This window comes from Xyrauchen texanus, chromosome 22 (assembly GCF_025860055.1).
Source record: "Xyrauchen texanus isolate HMW12.3.18 chromosome 22, RBS_HiC_50CHRs, whole genome shotgun sequence".
Taxonomy (NCBI): domain Eukaryota; kingdom Metazoa; phylum Chordata; class Actinopteri; order Cypriniformes; family Catostomidae; genus Xyrauchen; species Xyrauchen texanus.
The window spans coordinates 30,249,145-30,270,920 of record NC_068297.1 but is presented as its reverse complement, the minus strand read 5'-3'; the positions used below and the strand labels follow the sequence as shown (position 1 = coordinate 30,270,920).

The following is a 21,776-nucleotide window of genomic DNA, read 5'->3' as shown; positions in this document are numbered from 1 at the left end:
TCAACGTTTACCAGAGGATTCTGAGGTAGACTTGGTGACATAATAAATCTGCAGAGGCAGATGACAAAGGTTTACTTAAATTAAATATGCTAATCAGCTGAAAACAACTTTATAAAAGCTTTTTTATGCACTGAAGACAAAGAATAGCAAATGCCTCATGAAATTATCCCATATTTACAATCGTTTGAGAAAAATGTGAGTGGTGCTTGCACATGCTAGCTACTGCCACAATGTGGTCGATGTTTGCAAGGCACAGTCAGCAGGGGGCAGTCAGCGCCACCACAGCTGCACAAGTAACGTGCCTCATAAACTTCACTTTAGGGTAGGCAGCACAGCCAGTCAGTAACAGAATGAGAGCCAGTCATGCAGGATGCTTTCATGACAGCTGGACAAAGCACAATGCAGGGGTCTCGAGATACGTTTCTCAAAGATTTAAACTACTTTGAAACAGCAACCTAAACTACTCTGTGAGACGTGACGCAACCAAACTGAGACTCCCCAAAAAGCGTCCATCTGATGCATAGCCTATGTAATAGGGACGTAAAAAGAAAATGTATTGTATCGTTCTATACGACACTCTTGATTTGATGCCTGTATGCATCGTTCGATACATAAGTACATAATTGGTAGTGCTACTGCACAAGAAGTGTTTCAAACCGACATGCAATGCAACATTGAAAGTGGCGAAATACAGTCTTCTCCCTGAAGCGGCATTGTTAAGTGCTCACAGGCGAACAGAGCAGCATTTTGCGGTGACATAAGAATTTGCTTGCTAGACAGCTAGTCAAGTCTACATAGCCAAGATTAGAGCTTACACATTGAAGGCAAATGCCAAGTAGACTGAAGAGTTACAGCTTGTTGAATGAGCCAAACATCAGTGTCATGTCCATGGCTGGACTGGTAATCTGGCATACCGGGCATTTTCCCGGTGGGCCGACGCTCTTTGGGGCTGATCAGGGTCGTACTGGCCATTGGAAGAACCGAGCGTGCCGGTGGGTCGGCCGCGAAACGGACCAAATATGCCGCGATAAGCTAAAATGATCCGCCGCGTTATGCAGAACGGACCACAAAACAGCGTTACGATATGCAGAAAAGGACACAAACCCCTAAATAATATTGGCATATGTACATTTATCGTATAGCCAGAGGAGGACGTGCTCCCCAAGCAGAATCTAGTTCCTTAATCTGGAAGTTTTTTTCTCTCCACTTTATTTAGTTTATTTAAGATTATCACTTCTTGTGAATTCCCATCATTTTTATTCATGATAATCTGTAGTGAAATGCAGTGCTGTTGTTACTTTATTATAGAGCTCTGCTTTTTGTTGCCAATGTCAGACAGATGTTGTGTCAATTAACTTGATTTAAAGGGATAGATAACCCAAAAAAGAACTTGAAAATAATAGGTGTGGTGAGAAACAGATCAAAGCGTTCATCCCTTTTTTACTCTATATCTAGGTTTTCACATTCACTTTTACATCTGAAAGTCACATTTGGTGCCTGTTTATTTTTACTTTCACATCTGAAAGTGAAAGTTAAAGTGGAGATTTAGAACCAAAAAGGATTGTTCTGTTTATCACCCACACCTATTATATTTTTGGTTTTGGGAAGGTCTGATCACCTTTCACTTGAACTGTATGGACATATGGAGCTGAGATATTTTTATAAAAATCTTTTTTTGTGTGTGTTCTGCTGAAGAAATAAAGTCATACACATCTGGGATGGCATAAGAATGAGTAAATTATGAGAGAATTCACATTTTTGGGTGAACTATTCTTTTATGAAATAAAAACATAAAACTATGTTGAATCCTTCAATAAGTTTAAGTGAAACATTTGTGCAATGGATAGCTAAATACCCAAACCCATTAATTAGATAAGGGGTGTCCATATACTTTTGACCATGTACGATATTCTAGGCCTTAGATATATATATGTCTTGTGTCCCTTCCTCAATATAAGTCCAGTACCGCCACCCACTATAAGCAGACTACGCAGTTTGCGTAGGGCACCATCTCCCTAGGGAGGGCACCATCTTACCCTAGGAGGGCATCAGAAAGCATGCCCTTATTCGTATGTTATATGTTATTCAATGACCCGAAAGCAGTTGCGGAACACAGATGATCGCTTTGCGCTCACATCACCCCACCCCCCAGCAGTGACCCTTTATAAGTCTATGTTTTTTTTTAGACCTGTTCAATCATCCTCCAAGTGAAAATCATAAGTCTAATCGCTTAAACGTAAAAGGAAACCGCTCCTCAACAAGCCAGAGGATTTGAAGTATCATTCATGTCTGTAGAACAAATTGTGCAGGGCGAATTGTGTGCCTGAGTTGAATCCGCCCTGAAAATAAGCTCTGTAGCAATCCTCCTCATTGCCATTGTTCAAAGAGATGCCATTGTCCTTTTGGCGAAGGTTTGAGCACCTATATATAAATATATAAATGCATTGTATTACATAAACAGTGCACTGGAGATTGTTTCTGTCTATGTGCATTATGTTCTGTTTAGATCTATTCTTGACAGAAAGGATGTGAGTCATAAATGCAGTAATGTGACATCTAAGCCGCAATCTGGCACATCACTCACTTTCTCTCTGTCACACATTCATGCACACAAGTAGCAGCAGCCAAGCCAGTATTATGAAAATTTATAACACAACTCTCTGGAATACTTGATTCTGATTGGTCAATCATAGCATTCTGAAGTCCAATATAATATAATATATATATATATATATATATATACAGTGGCATGCAAAAGTTTGGGCACCCAAGATTTCTGTTGCTGTGAGTAGCTAAGTGAGCAAAAGATGGCCTGATTTCCAAAAAGCATAAAGTTAAAGATGACACATTTCTTTAATATTTTAAGCAATTTTACTTTTTTATTTCCATCTTTTACAGTTTCAAAAAAACTAAAAAGGAAAAGGGCCCGAAGCAAAAGTTTGGGCACCCTGCATGGTTAGTATTTATTAACACTCCCTTTGGCAAGTATCACAGCTTGTAAAAGTTTTTCGTGGCCAGCTGAGACTTTCAGTTCTTGATTGGGGGATTTTTGCCCATTATTCCTTGCATAAGGCTTCTAGTTCTGTGATTCTTGGGCCATCTTGCATGAACTGCTCTTTTGAGGTCTATGCACAGATTTTCAATGATGTTTTGGTCGGAGGACTGTGAGGGCCATGGCAAAACCTTTTGCTTGCACCTCTTGAGGATTGTGGATTTTGAGGTGTGTTTAGGATTGTTATACTGTAGTAGAAGCAATCCTCTTTTCATCTTCAGATTGTTTACAGATGGTGAGATGTTTGCTTCCAGAATTTGCTGGCCATCCAATTAATCCATTCTTCCTTCAACCAATGAAATGTTCCCCATACCGCTAGCTGCAACACAAGCCCAAAGCATGATCGATCCACCCCTGTGCTTAACAGGAGAGGTGTTATTTTCATTAAATTCTTCACCCTTTTTTCTCCAAATATACCTCAAAAAGTTAGATTTTAACTTCATCAGTCCACAGGACATGTTTCCAAAATGCATCAGGCTTGTTTAGATGTTCATTTGCAAACTTTCGATGCTGAAATTTGTGGTGAGGATGCAGGAAAGGTTTTCTCCTCGCGACTCGTCCATGAAGTTCATATTTGTGCAGGTGTCACTGCACTGTAGAACAGTGAACCACTACTCCAGAATCTGCTAAATCTTCCTTAATGTCTTTTGCAATCAAACAGGGGTTTTGATTTGCCTTTCTTGCAATCCTACGAGCAGTTCTCTCTGAAAGTTTTCTTGGTCTTCCAGACCTCAACTTGACCTCCACCGTTCCTGTTAACTACCATTTCTTAATTACATTATGACCTGAGGAAACGGCTACCTGAAAACGCTTTGCTATCTTCTTATAGCCTTCTCCTGATTTGTGGGCATCAATTATTTACCTTTTTTAGAGTGCTAGGCAGCTGCTTAGAGGAGCCTATGGCTGCTGATTGTTGGGACAAGATTTGAGGAGTTAGAGTATTTGTAAAGCTTTGAAATTTGCATGACCTGGCCTTTACAAATGATGATTGTGAACAAGCCATAGCCCTAAAAAGCTAATTAAGGTCTGAGACCTTGGTAAAAGTTACTTGAGAGCTAAAATCTCTTGGGGAGCCCAAACTTTTTAATGGTGCTCCTTTCCTTTTTTTCACTCAAAAATTGTGGCAAAAAAAAAAAACAACAACACACTTATCTTGCAAATTTTTTTGAAAAGAACGTTTCATCTTTAACTTTATGCCTTATTGTACGGTGACCGGGAGGGGACATGTTCGGTTCACTTGGTTTTGTCGTGGCCACGAGATATTAATTTGTGGGAACGTCATATTAACTCATAGGATGTTGAATCAAGCATCACTGGTAGATGGGAGGAGAAGACTCAGCTAGTGCTCCGGTGAAAAAGAACTAAATATACTTGTAAATTTAACAACAGCTGGATGGAAGAATTTAATTTCATATCCAGAAGCCATATCGACAATGCCCACACCTTTTGCAATGAGTGTAGCACTGATTTTAATATCTGACACGGTGGGAAAAATTAAGTTACTCAGCACAATAAATCACAACGCCACAATTTGTATTGTATTTAGCCTGCCTCTGCCATCCAGCACCCCACTTCCCCTCTCCCGGATTTGTGTACCCAAATGTTGACAGGTAACAGGCTGCGTGTGTGACATGACACGAGATTAAACAACTCGTGTATCAAGGAAATGTATCAGATTTCTGAACCCTCTGTCCTCAACTATGGAGAACGGCTGGTCATCCAGGGCCATGAATTCCATAATTTTCCTCATAATTGCTTTGGTCTTTTTGCTGCTCATACCAAGGAAAGATAGGAGAGGCTGCTGACTTGTGGCTGGCTCTGAGCTCTTGCTAGCTTTAGCCGCTTTCCCTTTTTAGCTTTTTTTTTTTAAAATGGGCATTTTCAGCTGGGTGATGGTGTTTTAAATGTCTAATTAGGTTTGTTGTTCTGAATGTTATTGTGGTGGTTACCCCACGGTTTACTTTAGCCTTACAATTATTACACATTTCGAACTTTATGTATTCTTCACACACAGTGAAGATCTTCCACACCAATGACATGTTTACGTGCAGCTGTGACGTTATTGCCTGCGCCGCTGGCAACAAAACGGACTGGCTAGGAATCGGAAAGACGTGAGGCTGACCGGCCGGTCCCCGGTCTGGCCAAACTCCATCTGGCAGAGCCAGGAGACTGAATCCTTACCCTCGGGGCTCCTCCAGAAACAACAAAAAGCTGCTACGGATGGCCACGTGGAATGTTCGAACACTCACAGTGGAGGAGAGGCTGCCACTCCTCTGTTGGGAGCTGGACCGGTACCGCCTGGATCTCTGTGGTGTTCAGGAGTCTGTCTCTTGCCACAATGGGGGATGGACTGTCCTCTACTCAAACAACAGGGAGTGGCACTTCTTCTGAACAAAAGAATGAAGGGAGCATGGGAGCGTGGTGGTGAGGTGTGGGAAGCTGTGAGCTCCAGGTTATTTTGGGTTCGCCTTCCCATCAACCAGAGGCGAGGAGTGGTGGTCGTGGTTACTTATGCCCCCACCAAAGACAAACATCCGTGGAGGGATGCGGGAAAGGCTGATGAGTCAGATGCCTTCTGTGACCTCCTGTCACAGGTACTGGCTAAAGTGGCCCCTCGGGATAGAATCATCATGTTGGGTGGTTTCAATGTCCGAGTTGGACATGATGCTAGCACCTAGTCAGGAGTGATTGGAAGAGATGGGCCAGATCAGCTCAATAACAACGGTAGGATGCTGCTAGATTTTTGTGCATCCCATGGGCTTGTAATTACCAACACACTGTTCCAGCATCGGTGCATCCACACAACATCATGGATGCATGAAGGGTCCAAGCAAGAACATCTGCTGGACTACATAGTGACGGAACAGTGGATGTGGGCCCATGTCCTTGACACCAGGATCTACCGTGGAGCTGATCTGCCCACTGACCATCGACTTGTCATCTGTAAGATGCGCCTGCCATTCTTCCACATTCTTCTTGTGGGTGTAAACCCAGGACCCCATTCAAACCCATAATGGCCTGGTCTAGGCTAGCTGATGAAAGTTGCAGGTGAGAATTTCAGCATTGCTTGCAGCTCAGGTTGGCATCATCACCCACTCCTCCGGATGTCGAGGGGAAATAGGCGAGGTTTAGGACTGTGGCTCATGTAACTGCAATGGCAGTTTTGGGCACACGGTCCAGACCTCCTCAGAGACCCTGGCTGACGGAGGAGGTCTTCAGGCTGGCTGAGAAAAAGCGACAGGCCCACTCTCATCGTCTACAGCATCCCACGTCAGAGAATGAGGAGGCTTACCGCAGCCTTCGCTCGGAGGTTCGGAGAGCCGTGAGGTGCTGCAAAGATGGTTGGTGGTCGCGGGTTGTTGAGGAGATGGAGTCTGCCTCAATGGCCCATGATCAAAAATCGCTCTTTAATTCTATCAAAAAAGTTACTTGCTGTGCCACACCTGTTACCATCATTAGGGGAAAGAACGGTGATCCAATCTCCAACCCCCAGGAACAGGTTTGCAGATTTTCTGAGCATTTCTGTGAGGTCCTGGGGGAGAGGAAGTCCCTCAGCCTGGAAAACATTGTGGGATAAAGTGGGGATGACCCTGCTAGGGCTGTGGTGCCTCAAATATTGGAGGAAGAAGTCACTCCCTGTGGGTGGCTGGCTGAGGTGCCATCTTTGGAGGAAGTACTGAAGGTGATCCGGAGCCTGAGACCAGGAAAGGCACCGGGCAGAGATGATCTCCCAAGCAAAATGCTGAGGGAGGGTGGCGTTTGTGCACAGACTGCCCTACATGACATCATAACAACAGTCTGGACCACTGGGCGGGTTCCACAGGATTAGAAGGATGCCCTAGTGGTCCCTCTCTTTAAAAAGGGGGACCGCACGGATTATAACAACTATATGGGCATCTTGCTCCTCAGTGTGCTGGGAAATGTCCTGGCAAGGATTATTCAACATCGCCTTGCTAGGCACGCTGAGAAGAGGCTTGCAGAGCCCCAGTGTGGTTTCAGGAAAGGGCGGTCTTGCACAGATGCCATATTCTCTGTCCGTCTGCTACAGCAGAGGTGTAGGGAATTCCAGCAAGTCCTACATCTCTGCTTTATTGACCTGGTCAAGGCCTATGATACCATCAGTAGGCCTGGGCTCTGGCTTGTTCTTCGTGCTTTCGGAGTCCCAGACCCGCTACTCGTGATCATTAAGGACCTTCATGATGGTGAGTGGGCCCAGGTAAAACTACATGGTCGGGAGTCGGAGCCATTCCCTGTTCACCTTGGAGTGCGACAGGGATAGCCTCTGGCTCCCACATTATTTAATATCTATTTCGACCACGTGGTACGTGAAGCCTTCGATGGCTGTAACGGAGGAATTTCCATCTGGTACAGATATAATGGGAGGTTGATTGATGCCCGGGTGGGGTCAAGGGATGGCTCCCTATTGGTCAACCACATTATGTATGCTGATGATTTGGTGATTGCTGCTCACTCAGAGGAGGAGTTGGAGGTGCTGCTGATGAACCTGTAGCTTGCCACTAAGAGATGGGGCCTTACTCTCAGCCCAACCAAAACTAAGCGAGAATGGAGTGTTTTCCATACCTGGGCAGTGTGCTTATGACCAGCTCCGGTTTGACAGCAGAGGTCTCACTCCGAATCAGTTATCTCATTATCTTTTCATCGGTTGTGTAACGCTGTGTGGAAGCTACCCAGTTTGTCGCTCCGCACAAAGCTTCAGGTATTCTCGGCCACGGTCATTCCCTCCCTTCTCTATGCTTGCAAAACGTGGACCTCCCTAATGGAACATCTTCGCCGGTTAGAAACATTTAGGCTGACCTGCCTAAGATACATCCTGAGTTTAACCAGGCTGGATTGTGTGAGGAGCTCACAAATCTTTGAAAGATGTGGACAAAGTCCCATCGGTGAGCTCCTCCAGCAGGCAAGGTTGTGTTGGCTGGGTCATGTAGCCCGCATGCTCGGCCACCGCATGCCTAAACAGCTTTTGTTCGGCCGGATAGAGGGGGCTAAGCGGGCGCAGCACGGGCTGGAGAAGAGATGGAGTGATGTGGTACAGGAGGGAGTGGAGTTGAGTGGACTTGCCGATGACTGGTACCAGCGGTGTCAAGATCGGCCTCTTTGGAGGAGGCTTGTGAAGGACGCTACTGGCCAGTTAGAGGCAGTCGCCCTCCAACAACAAAAGAGGGCAGAAGAGCAATGCTCACAACAATGAGCAGAGCGCCGGGTGGCTAAAGCACAGCACTTTGGCACAGTAGGGGGCACAGGTGGTGCATCAGCCAGTCGTCTAAGTCAGTTGACCCATGTCACCTGTTGGATCTGTCCCGGGACCTCCTGCCAGCGGGCGTTTGACACTTCACGTGGCCTTAACGTGCACATAGCCTGGCACAAGCGCCGTGGTGATGTCACCGCCACTTAGAGGCGAATGCCGGTTGTTGTTGTTGTTGTGTGTGTGTGTGTGTGTGTGTGTGTGTGTATACGTATATATATTATGCTATTTTCACTGGCCTACAGGACATGGCTGCAGGGAGAGTGCTATAAACCAATTTTATTATAGTTACATTTGCCAAACTAGAGTGATTTCACTTCACATAGAAGCTTCATCAAAGCGGCAAATATACCATTTGTTTTATAATGATTTTCATTCTTAAGCTTTAAGATTGGCCATTCATCTGATAATTCAATCTCATATTTTTTACCTCTATCTAATAGCAAGGACACCACTTTTCCCTATTCATAAACAGTCAGTGTTATTATTTCTGAAAGGCCTCAGGTCAGGTGCCAGCCTCAATCTTTGTATGTGCATGTGGGTGGTTGTGTGTGAACAAGACAATATTGCACCAAAGATAATCTTAGAAACAACTATTTTAAGCTCCTTATACAACAAATCCTGCAAAGGATGTTGATAAACAAAATACAGAAAAACAGGTCCAGAAATGGTTTACATGCCAGATGTTGGATGTTTCCATGACAGTTGTGTTGTAAAGGGGAAGAGAAGTTGAGCATTCTAGCTGAATTATTCAGCACCATCTAACCAAATCTAGCCACTACCTGTGTGAAATTTCAAAAGCTCACTCTTCCAGCTTCTGTGGCTCTGGCTGAACTGCATCAACTGGATCAACTTTCAATCTCAGCCAAATGCCCCATCCAATATTCATGCCTCTGCTGCATGGAGATGCCAATTACACATTTTGCTGAGATTATTTGTTGTATGTTTTCAGAAATGTATTACAAGTTTTGATCACTGAACAACTGGAATGAAAAAAGAAACCTAGTAGAATGTGTTAGCAACATAACTACAAATTTTGTAAAACCAAATTATTATATGCAGTTAAAATTACAGTAGTCACACCTGCAAGCTAAATTAATTGCCTTGGCAGAATTCCAAGAAACTGTTCCCAACAACTGTTCTTAATTTTTAAAGAATTCATTTGTGAAAGTCTATGCACATCTGTTTCTTCCCTCACACTATATTAATTAGATAAATCTGCAATTTAATTAAGGACTTAATTAAGCCCATTTGTTGTACTGGTTATGTTAGAAAAGTGTTGTAGTGTTTCTAAAATGTTAGAAAGTGCCATTATAGTTTGCATACTTTGTGATTTTCTTTTTCTAAGGCCTAAAAACAAACTTTAACTAACATCAGAGACTGCAATCATTCTGTCTGCTCCAAACTACACAAATGCCTGTAGTAGTCTAACTCTTTTAACAGCCTTCCTTGTGACTTCGAAATGTATGGAAATGGATGCTTTTGCATGTGAAAGCCAACCTTTGTTTGCACACCATGATGCAACTGGCACAGTATAGATCAATGCAAGCAAGATGCCACTAAAATTTCTGCACTAATGAGAATAGTAAGGACTAGGAGACATTAGCCAAGAGCAGGTGTTCATTCTGATGATTTATTCATGATCCAATTATGAGCTTCAACCAACATTCTGTCACAAGTGCAGTGACATTTCGACTAGCATTAATTGCTTCATACATTCGGCTCGGTAATCGTGCATTGCTATGAACATCATTTCAAGATGCTCTATTTATATGTAAAGCAGATGGAAAATCTGACTGGTGACTAGAAAACTGGTGCCATAAATTTGTCTTGTCCTTGATAGTCAGACAGACACCGGACATTTATAAAGACTGCAAATGTCAGCCATTTATCTCTCTGCTGGAGAACCATCAATATACAGATTACTTCTTTTTAAAAAAGGCATGAGTCCTGCAAATGCCAAAGAGGTTTACAGACTTATTTCAGCTTTTCGGTGAGCACAAAATGTGTAACAGTGATGAGGCTGTTTGCCACAATTTCAATGCAAATTAAAGCTGAAGTCTGTAATTTTTTATGCCAGTGGTGTCACCAAATGGAATAGCAAAAGCGATTTTTACAGAGAATAAAGCTTGCAGGAACCTCAGTTTTTGTTAGATCATCTTCAAATTTGAAACGTAACTTCTTTAGACGTGTGGCTTTGAGAACATTGTATTTCTGGTTTGTCTTAGTACTTTTAATATTGTTTTTTTTATTATAAAACAGGTTCAGCACAAACTATTTCCACTACTATAAACTTCAGCTTCTCTAACTTTAAAAAATAACAACATATATTAATTCTGAAATAAAGCCCAAAGGGACTTCAAAAGATACTACAACTGTATCCATACTCCAAAGAGTCCAGTAAATACAACCATTTAAGTTCAGGTATGTCATTTTCATGGTTTGTGCTCAAAAACGGGGTGCGTATCAACAGGGTAATGTTGCTGTGTCGGGCTGGACGGGCCACTCAAACAAATGATTTGATTGTGTCACAGAGCCGCAGTGATACACTTTTAGGTGAAATCAACCAACAATTGGCTTAATTAAAGTTAATACAGCATATTAAGCTGGGATCCAAGAAATAATATTAACACTGAAAACAATGACACAGCTTTAACCCTTTACAATGACTAGCATAGCTGTTCACCATCATATGATGGATGATAGTCTGGTAAATTTGTCAGCCAGGCTGCTTAACAACAGCCAACTGCCTGCTCTGACTCCTAAACCAGGCAGACTACATTCATTGACCAGCTCAATCAATTAGAAGCTGCTGTTTCACTAGCATAAGGACTACCGTAAGCACCACCGCAGTGGTCATCTTCACTTTAATAACCATGTAAAACAACCAGCTTCACCAGCAAAAGTGTTGTTTTTGTCCAGCGTGGCTGTCAGTCCGCCAAATTAACCAGCACTATGTTGATTGATTCTCACGATGCCAAGTCACAATGAAATCAGAGACACAGTGAGACAGTAGGTTGACTTTTTTTCAGCTAAAATAGGTTTGTGCTTACAGATATTAAAAATACTGCCCCCAGTGGCCAAATTGATCATTGCTGTTGGAGATATGGGCAAGTGTGAGCTCCGTTTTCCTGGTGTACTGTCCACATATTTTATAAACTGTACTCCCAACCCAAACCTTAAACCTCAACCTAAAAATGTAAGTAAAAATAAAAATGTAATGGAGTAAATGTGGAGTAAAATACAACCTTTGAATCACGCTCGTCCCTGATTGTGCAAACACAATTACATCCTGATTTCAATGTGACTCCCACACTCTTGATGCATTGTGCTTCTAGTCACATCACAAAGGAAAGTAAACACACTGGAGTGATATAAAATTTTGCGAAAGGGTATTTGCTCTTGGTTACTTCATGTGTTTTTAGTGATCGATAGCTATCTGATGTGTGAATGCCCTCCAAGATGGATTCAAGATGGATATAAATATTCAGGAGGTGGTTTGAGATGCATTCCAAACAAAACTCAGTAAAGTGTAAATGCATCTGGCTGTTCAAGCCACATAAGTAAACTTTATAGGGAAAATGTGAAACATAACAGCTGTAACAAGAGTATTTGCATAGGATTGTCGTCGCACAATAAATAATAAATTGAGAAACGGATGCATGTTGTAGGAGAAACAGAACTTTTAGGAGAAACTGTAGGAGAAACTGAGACTAAACACTCAAAGGCAGAGGTGGGTAGTAACGCACTGCATTTATTCAGTTACATTTACTTGAGTAAATTTTTGGAGAAAATGTACTTTTAAGAGTAGGTTTAATATTTGGTACTTTTTACTCTTACTCATGTAAATTTCTTATGAAAAATGTTTCCTTTTACTTCAATACAAAGGGCGATGTTTCTTTTGTTACATTACTGGTTTTAATTAAATACGTTTTAATACATTTAAATGTAATCAATTTAATAAACAGCTAGCTCTGCCACTCAAGTCGATCTCTGCAGCAGCAAGAGCTCAAAACTAACACTTTCTTTCATCATGCAATGCATTCATTTTACACCAAGACAAATGAATAATTCAAGATTACAATTGCAGCTCCAACTTAAGAAAACATGTTGCAGTGAGTTTTGGTGATTGTGATGACATGAGCTTGTCTGTGTCGTGGTGATAGTCATTTTCAGGCTGACTATTTAATACTCTTTATGACCTCAGTTTCTAAGTATACATTTTTATATCATTGCGTATTAATCCATTTAAACATCCACGTAAAGTGTAAGTCTTTTGCTTTGCGGATCGCATGCTTGGTTGACTACTGGAGTGCATCTCTGCACAGCAAATTAGCATTTGACAGATGTGGCACGTTTTTCTCATGGGCAACAGAGAACAAGCTCTGAACTTAAATAAACCTAACACGTTTCCGAATACAGAGATAAGGTGCAGTTTATCCATACTGTACGTAACTACACTGAATTAGGAATTAATTAATATTCTGTCATAATTTCCCTGCACTCGTGTTGTTCTAAACCACCATGACTTTCTGAATTTTGTGGAACCCAAAAGATTTTAAAGTTTCAAGACAGACAGTCTTAGTCAAGAGTCCCTTTTAAAGTATGGAGTGAAGAAAGTCACACAGGTTTGGAACAACATGAGGGTGAATGATGAAAAAATTTACAAAAATAATAATAATTATTATTATTAAATTCTTCTTCTTATTATTATTATTATTATATAATACATATTATATGTGTATTATGTAATGTAATATTGGGAAGTAAACGTCTGTACAGTTACACATGAAAGTAACTAGTTACTCACTACTTGAGTATTCTTTTAATTTGATATTTTTTTACTCTTACTCAAGTAATTATTTATATCATTACTTTTACTTCTACTTGAGTATTTTTTTTTTATCAAGTAATTGTACTTTTACTTGAGTACAGTTTTTGGCTACTCTACCCCTCTGCTCAAATGAGCGCAGCTGAGGCGCATGGACATATCTTACCTATGACAAGCCCTAACGGCAAAAACACAGTGGGTGTCTGAGAGCACACACACAGATATGCGCACATGGAGCAAAGTTACTTGGAATCAAATAATAAATCACATCTTTTAAATTAGTTGCCCAGCATTAGCATAATCACGTAAATTAACCTTGTTTTTTTTTTCATATAGCGCGTGAATTGAAGATATATATCCACTTGGAGGAGACACATTGATGTGGCCAGTTGTATATGGAATGTGCTCGTTCAGTCGGATAGCAATCCGATCAGTAAAAACACATGAAGAGACCACTTGGTAAAAACCCCTGACAGGAGATGGCGCTAGTCCGTGAGTCTACATGCTGTGGCTGATCCTAGTGCACTGGAACTCTCGGGCTGCATTCCACTTCTCTTTTAACATCCACAAGCTAACTTCCTTAAGCACTTCCACTCGGGAGAATCCCCGGAGGTTTTTTGTAAGTCCATTCCACTTCGTTAAGTTAGCGAGGGAAGTTTCTGTTGATAGACTTTCAACCCCTCTATTTTGACAGAGGGAGCGAGTCTACTCCGATGTACGCTTCAGACAGCTCCATATCCCACAATGCAACTCGACTGTGACACGACAGCTGATTGGACTTCATAAACCCCACCCCCATACAACTCTAATGTATGATGGAAGTGAAGTTAGGTCAATTAAGCAGTTTAGAAAAGTTATATTGATATTTAACAGTAAAATACTTGTAGCTACCTTAAACTGTTTATCACACAGTTATAGCCTGTGTTCATTGTTATATTAACATTTTAGTTTGTGTAAATCTTGATGAATTATTTCTAACAAGTCATTCTAATAAAAAATATAAATATACAAGATTTATACATAAGCCTCTGAAATCAATCTCCAAAAACATTGTTTTCGCAGGTGCAAAAATCACTAAATAATTCCACAAATTGATATCAGCCTTCAACATGCTCCAAGTTAACAAGGGTTTAGGGTGTTCCAGTTAAACCCCTCGCACATCTTCAGCCAGTAGTGAACACTCGTGATATGTAAGCAGTGACGTACATTCGAGTCCATGAGACAGAAGTCTGCGAGGGAATATTTAACCCCAAAATAAAAATAAAAATAAAAAAATGAAGAAAATAAAGTGTTCATTTAGGACAATTAATACTTTTTGCATTGTGACATTATTGTCAGGACACTTAAGCACATTTTATCCTCCAATTCTCATTACTGTAACACGTCCAGACATCTTTCTTTTACTTCACAATTGTATTTCAATGTTTTTAATAACAAAAAGTGACTTTGAAAGTTAGTACCTATGGAATACTACTATGGTATATACTGCAATTCTTTACCATTTAATTATTTTATTTTTTTAAGTTCACATTGCGGTAATGAGAATATTATAATGACCATCTTTTTTTTCTTTTTGCATTGCTTTGCATTGCAATAATGAGATTTGAGGTGTAAATATCCATAACTGTCATGAAAATAATATCACAATATAAAAAATCTTAATTACTATAAAAATAGGCTTAATTTTCCATATGAAAAAAATATAAAATCTTTTATTAAATCAACATGTAAAACAGTCTCACAACTCATTATCCCATTCTCAACCTAAACACAAAATGTCCCCTATCAAAGCCCAACACAATCACTTACACATCTCTCTCCATACTCATCTCACTCAAAGACACATCAAATAACACTTAACTCTCTACATTAATTCTATCCCTCTAGTCCTACACAAAGCATGCTGGGAACTGAAAATGACCCTGATCAGTCTCCATAACAATATATTACAATATTAAAACATATGTTGACTTTCATCATCCATGAATTCTTTGTAGTTGTAAAACTGGAAAACTGAATAGTAGTGGGAGGAAAAAATATGTCTTATCCCCATAAAGAATTAAGATGGGGTTTGGGATTAACAAGATCATCAGCATCAAGATAAACAACATTGTGATAAATACACTATACTGGGTGAATCTCATGAAAACATGTACAGGACACATTTCTCTCCAAAATCAAAAGGAAAAAATGGTTAATTCACCCCAAAATTAAAAAATGTTCATCATTACTCAGTCACAATTCATATGGAAAAACAAATGCAATGAAAGTGAATGGTGACTGAGGCTGACACAGCAAAAAAAAAAAATAAAATAAAAAATTATATATATATATAATTTTATATATAATTTGTTTGTATTTTTGTTTTGCTGTGCAGTCACTAACATTCTACCTAGCATTTTTGTGTTTCCTAGAAGTTGTTTATACGGGTTTGGAAAACCATGAGGGTCTGTGACTAATCGCGATTAATAATAGTATATGATACATTACAAGAAACATAAAAAAATATAATTATAAATATATTTACTTTATACTTTGTCTCAAAGAATTTGCAAAAAAAATTATAAGTTATCATTTAATTTAATTATTTAAATATACACATGCTATAATGTTTAGTATTTTGCATATAGAGTTATATAGACACATTTTTCCATAAATAAATATTAAAAACAAGTAGGCTACATGTTTACATACCATAAAACCAGTGGACATGCTTCAATTAAAAGTTGGGTAAGTTGTCGTTTTCCAGTGGTCTCTTTAAATAACAGGATTAAATGGGCAGATTCAATTCATATCAAGCATTAGTGGCAAGATAAACTTAGGTGTACATTGCATTAATTGTGTTATTTTTTTAATGCATTACACAGTCAAGTATTAGTCATAGAAATGAACGTGTTCAATTCCCCAGACCTACTTCTGAGCTGATGTTTTTTTGTAATTCCTATTATTCGTAATGATGATTCTCATGAGATTCCCATTACTGTACAGAATGTTTTTCTGCACTATAGAAACGAAATGATGGTTATACAATGATTTTTATTTAATTTAAATGAATATAAATGATCAACAGTACACTAAATACTACCATATAAATATTTTACCATTTAGAATAATGTCTCATTATTTTTTAGCATTACCGTACTGAATGAGATTTTGTTTGTATTACAGTAACGTGAATAATGATTATTTTATTTTGGGGTGGAAATATGTTCTTGAGATGCCTTTTTAAAGTTTTACAAATCTGTACATGTAAATATTATCTGATTCTTAAAGGGAAGATGAGAGCCAACATTTCTGAATGTGAAAGTTATGAATATGTGCTTGAGCATCATCAAAGCTTCTTGGCAACAGCGTGGAGAAATCTATCCGCCCCCGTCCTCTGATCTGAAATACATCTGACTTGTTCCCGCGGTTCAATATATCATCCAGGCATTAAACTATCTGCTGTCAGTATGAGATGACTGGGAAATACTGTTATTATTAGTAGTGTGTTTTATCAGTAATATGATTATATCAGAAGATCACAATACATCCACAGCGTGCACACTCCTGTGGTACAATAAAACAGCGGGGCTCTAGGTGATGTTGAACCTGCGACGAAAAACAAACAAGAAAACAAACCGATCTGATGCGATCAATACACCCGTAGTATTTCAGACACTGGCCGTTGGATTTCTGTATTACAAATCTTTCCTTCTCTGTTTAGTAACCAAGCGCAGATCTGCAATAGGATGTTTTTTACATTCATTGTCCACAACTGTTAAATCAATACGCCCACTTTTAAACCATGTTAAGTTCAGACAAATTCAGTTAAATTTTCTCGCGGTCGATTGAGCTGTAGTTTTCTTCTAGATTCCTTATAATTTAGTATAGCTCAATGTAACCGATGTGAATAGAACAATAGTGCGGCTTACCTTTACAACACCTCCTGTGGTTTATGTCCGGTTGATGCTTGTGTCTGCCTGCATCAGCACCAGCACGCACGGGGAGCGCCCATCTGTTTAGGGACCGTGTATAAAGTGACACCGCATCAACAGACAATAAGATTAAGGGGTTAAAATAAAAAATAAAAAGAGAGAGAGAGAGAATTTTCTTTTATATATATATATATATATATATATATATATTATTTTATTTATATATTATTATTAGCTACTTTATTAGGCACACCTGTACCTATGCTTATTCATGCGATTATCTAGTAATATCGAATAATGTTTACATCAACCATAAGAATGGGGAATATATATATATATATATATATATATATATATATATATATATATATATATATATATATATATATATATATATATATATATCCTTTCTTTCTCTCTCTCTCTCTCTCTTTTATCTTAATGTCTGTTGATGGAGTGTCACTTTATACATGGTCCCTAAATATATATATATATAGACATTGCCAGCCAAAAGTTTGGAAAAATGAACAGATTTTTATGTTTCGGAACGAAACTGGTACTTTATTTCACCACAGTGGCATTCAACTGATCACAAAGTATAGTCAGGACATTACTAATGTAAAAAACAGCACCATCACTATTTGAAAAAGTCCTTTTAGATCAAATCTAGACAGGCCCCATTTCCAGCAGCCATCACTCCAAAATCTTATCCTTGAGTGTTCATGATAAAATTATAATTTGGTACTAGAAAATCACTTACCATTTTTCATTTTTCAACACAGTTTAAAGCTTAAATTTGGTTCGTTAAATGAAGCTTAACATTGTCTTTGTGTTTGTTTTTGAGTTGCCACAGTATGCAATAGACTGGCATATCTTAAGGTTAATATTAGGTCAAAAACTCGTCAGTCAATCATTGTTCTGAGGAATGAAGGCTATACAATGCTTGAAATTGCCAAAAAAAACTGAAGATTTCATAGAAAGGTGTACACTACAGTCTTCAAAGACAAAGAACAACTGCCTCTAACAAGGACAGAAAGAGATGTGGAAGGCCAGATGTACAACTAAACAAGAGGATAAGTACATCAGAATCTCTAGTTTGAGAAATAGATGCCTCACATGTCCTCAGCTGACAGCTTCATTGAATTCTACCTGCTCAACACCAGTTTCATGTACAACAGTAAAGAGAAGACTCAGGGGTGCAGGCCTTATGGGAAGAATTGCAAAGAAAAAGCCACTTTTAAAACAGAAAAACAAAAAGAAAATGTTAGAGTGGACAGAGAAACACAGACATTGGAAAACAGATAGTTGGAAAAGAGTGTTGTGGATCTTGAGCTTTTGTGGGATTAGCTAGTTTGTAAAGTGTGTGAGAAGTGCCTGACAAGACAGTCACATCTATGGCAAGTGCTACAGGAAGTGTGGGGTGAAATGTCACCTGAGTATCTGGACAAACTGACAGATAGAATGTCAAGGATCTGCAAAGCTGTCACTTTTTTCAAATTGTTATAGTAATCCGTCACGTTATTAATGTCCTGACTATACACTGTGATGGCAACCAATGTGTGTGTGAGTGTTTATATATATATATATTCACATTCTTTGTGGGCAGGTTTAAGTTGTTTACGAGGACTTTTTTTTAGGTTACAAACTGGTAATTATAAGGGTATTATGCTATAAATGTGGTTTATGAGGACATTTCTTGTGAAAAAAAAAAACCATACTAAACGATGTGTTATAGAAAATGTAAAAATGCAGAAAGTTTTTTTGTGAGGGTTAGTGTTAGGGTATAGAATCTATAGTTTGTACAGCATAAAAATCATTATGTCTATGGAGAGTCCTCATAAATAGGTACGCGCACACATAGACATCAAAGGGGGCTTGAGCACCTGCCCTTTTTCTTCCTTGAGGGAAAATACACTTTTTTTTCTGTCATGCTTTTTTTATTGGTAAATGAATATATATATATATATATATATATATATTCCTGTTTGCTTACAGCTTCCCTGTCAAAAAAATATTTTTATTGAATAAAAAATCTAAATATCAGGTCGGGAGATGAGACTTTTTCACGTTCTGATGCCTTCCCTCTCTCTCTCCCTCCGCGTCTCTGCACAGCAGTGCAGTACATATCTGCACATCAGACACACAGACAGGCAGGCAGCAGCCCCTCCCAGCTCTAATCCCAGTTGTGTTTTTCTTGGCTTGTGTGGAGGTGAGTGGTGATGAACAAAAGACTAAGCTACCAGTGCCTCGACTTTACAGCTAATTAGCCAAAAGACAAAAGTCAAATATAGTTAACTTGTGTCTTGCTAAAATGCATGACTCATGAGCTAGTACTAGCTAATATAATAAGTTAGCTAAAGTTTAGCTAAGGCAATATATCATGGCCATACAGGCTAACGTACTGTACTTAATGGAGACACTACAGGTGAATACAGTAAAATTTGTGACTAATAACTTAATCACAATTGCCACATTGATATGCAAATTAGGCATTGACTAATTAAAATGTGCTAATGTGCAAACATTTGACAAGGCACTGCAGGTGATTAGAATAAACAAAATAACTAAAGCATATCACCACAGAAGTTCCCCATTTAATGACTTACATCAAGAATCTTTTCCCCTGAAATGTTATGTTTAAATATGCAGATTAGCTTGTTTTGGTTATTTTAGAAGAAATCTATAGATGCAATCATACAGAGGGTAGTAGGCTTAAAACAAACACCATCTAAATGTGTATTTTGGAAGTTTTCTTTCCGTTAGAGTAAAAGAAGACATGGAAGCTAAATAGACCAAAATCTCTACCCTCTCCTTGGTGCAGTCATTTATTCTAAATATATACTTAAAACTAGTAGCATAGAAAACATGCACATTGTAGCATAGTTTCCTTTGCTGTTGCCTGCTCTTGTGATAAACCTAGTGAATACTAAAGAAGACCATGAACTCTCTGTGAACTGATTATTTTGTAGAAATCTGTTGAGTATGAAACAATTGCATGAGTGTGAGGGAATTAAAATAAATTGGTAAGGAGGTCAGAGATTTGTTAATATATTGAATGTTTTATTAAAAGAATTTATATATTATTATGAGAAGTAAACTTTATTTTTTTTTTTACTTGAGCCCTTGCCCCCCAAAATGTCCCTGCTAATAATGTGTGTGTGTGTGTGTGTGTGTGTGTGTGTGTGTGTGTGTGTGTGTGTGTGTGTGTGTGTGTGTGTGTGTGTGTGTGAGCGTGTATTTATCACTTTGTGGGGACCAAATGTCCCCATAAGGATAGTAAAACCCGAAATGTTTGACCTTGTGGGGACATTTTGTCGGTCCCCATGAGGAAAACAGCTTATAAATCATACTAAATTATGTTTTTTGAAAATGTAAAAATGCAGAAAGTTTTCTGTGAGGGTTAGGTTTAGGGGTAGGGTTAGGTTTAGGGGATAGAATATAAAGTTTGTACAGTATAAAAACCATTATGTCTATGGAAAGTCCCCATAAAACATGGAAACACTACATGAGTGTGTGTGTGTGTGTGTGTGTGTGTGTGTGTGTGTGTGTGTGTGTGTGTGTGTGTGTGTGTGTATGCAGAAGAAAGAAAGTCCTACACATCTGGGATGACATGAGGGTGAATAAATGATGAGAGAATTTTCTTAACTATCCCTTTAAGGCGTGATTTATATATGTGAGACCTGCAGCTTTAACGTAATCGATTCATCTTAAACAAGTGTTAATTTACACTGCCATCTGCTGGTGAAAAGTGTAAGTGCACGGAGTCCGTTCATACCAATCAGTCAACGTTCACATCGTCTTTAAATAATATAATTCAATTTTATATATATATATATATATATATATATATATATATATATATATATATATATATATATATATATATATATATATACAGATATACATATAAAATATACACAAAAACCATCTCAAATAACAGTATAGAATAAAAAAACTTTTTTGATAAGTTTGGGCTAAACATATAACCAATGTAGATTTGTAAAACCAGTGTAGTATTTTTCTTTCTTGTAAAGGAGGCTGTATCCACACCAATAGGCGGTGCTAAACCATTTAGAGACATTGTAAATAGATAAATACTATCACGGCGATAAATTTAAATAACAGACTTTTACTCTATGCACTTTATACACGCTATGTTTATCCTCAAGCTGGAAGGGATGCGCTAAAACAACTGCTCCGTTGATTTGGCCGGCGTCAGGTAGGCTGATAAACGAACAACATCCTCATTCTGTTCAACAGTAAGCTTCTGTTTTAAACACATGATGTTATTGGTTTTATATTTATTCAATATGTTAATCACAAACATAACCATGTACACAAACTGTCAAATTAAAACCCTCTGTGACATGTCTTAGACCTTTTAAATTGTGGTAATACAGCAGACTATAGGCATAAAATGCATGTGGGGGGTCATCAAAGCGTTCCACATGTTTCTATTACTGAGTGAAATTGTGTTTTATCTGACAACGAAATGCATATTTGCTTCATGGTACAATGTAGCACATCTATCATGGGTTCCAAATTGTATTAACTGGAATGTTAAAGCTATCAATGTAAAATATACTACAGGGCGACAAAGAATATTTTATCGAATAGGCCCTATGTCTGAGCAAACTGGTTTTTTTACGGTTATTGTTTTTAAATGCCCTTATTATGTGTTTTATAAAATTTAAAGATGCATTCCCAGATATC

At 38.7% G+C, this 21,776-nt stretch overlaps 1 protein-coding gene across 2 annotated transcripts in view; it reads right to left on the bottom strand.

The window, feature by feature from the left end:
- The window catches only part of LOC127662184 (calcium permeable stress-gated cation channel 1-like), an 88,427-nt gene extending 71,296 nt beyond the window's left edge, over positions 1-17,131 (bottom strand). For both annotated transcript variants that reach the window (XM_052153270.1, XM_052153271.1), the window contains exon 1: positions 17,061-17,131. The gene's annotated coding sequence lies outside the window, so the exon portion shown is untranslated. The remainder of the gene's footprint in view (positions 1-17,060) is intronic.
- Between the last annotated feature and the right edge of the window lie 4,645 nt (positions 17,132-21,776).